Below are 793 nucleotides of genomic sequence, written 5' to 3'. Positions count from 1 at the left end.
CTGTTAGTTGGTTTGTATACTCAGCCAATTTCAGAATCCGAGTGCGGTAAGGGACCGCATGGGCATAATTGTTCGAACGAATGGTGGCTTTGTGAAGCAACGCCGTAAATAGAGATGGTGGTACAAATCTGGGAAGATGACTATTCACATTCTATAAAGTTATCAAGATAGAGTAAATATGAAATGGTGAGTGACTTTCAAAGTGCCACTATAGTTACCTTTCCCTGTTATTATTATTTATTTATTTATTTTTATTTACGGGTTTCACCGGTTACATGTTAAGGTAGTATAGCAATGTTATGTATAAGAGGCACGTTGTATAAGGTGATATAGGGTTTTTGGTTATACATTGAATTATAGTTTGTTTGAATGTTATACAATTAAATTTCACTTAAATAATAATAATAATATCTTAGTCATTCATATAATAAAATTAAGAAACCATACTATAGCTTCTAAATACAGTTAAACGTCAAATCTAACTTTTATACTATGTGAATAAAAGACAGTTATCCATGGTATTGTTTTCATTCCATGTTATATTTTATGCATAATGTCTAGAATACGCATAAATCAACTGATAGTGGTTAAACATGTTCATATTTTATGTATATAATTTTTTTTCTTTTGTTAAAAATGTATATAAATATAGCTACTGTAATTCTTCTATACATTAGTTTAGTATTTTATCACTTTATAAAATATATAGTACAAAGATAGAAACTATATATATAAATTCTCTTAACAAAAGAAAAAAAAAAAAAAAAAAAAAGAAAGGGGGGTTTACTGCTTG

This window comes from Brassica oleracea, chromosome C9 (genome assembly GCF_000695525.1).
Source record: "Brassica oleracea var. oleracea cultivar TO1000 chromosome C9, BOL, whole genome shotgun sequence".
NCBI classification, from domain to species: domain Eukaryota; kingdom Viridiplantae; phylum Streptophyta; class Magnoliopsida; order Brassicales; family Brassicaceae; genus Brassica; species Brassica oleracea.
The sequence above is the reverse complement of the archived record's forward strand: the minus strand, read 5'-3'. Positions refer to the sequence as shown.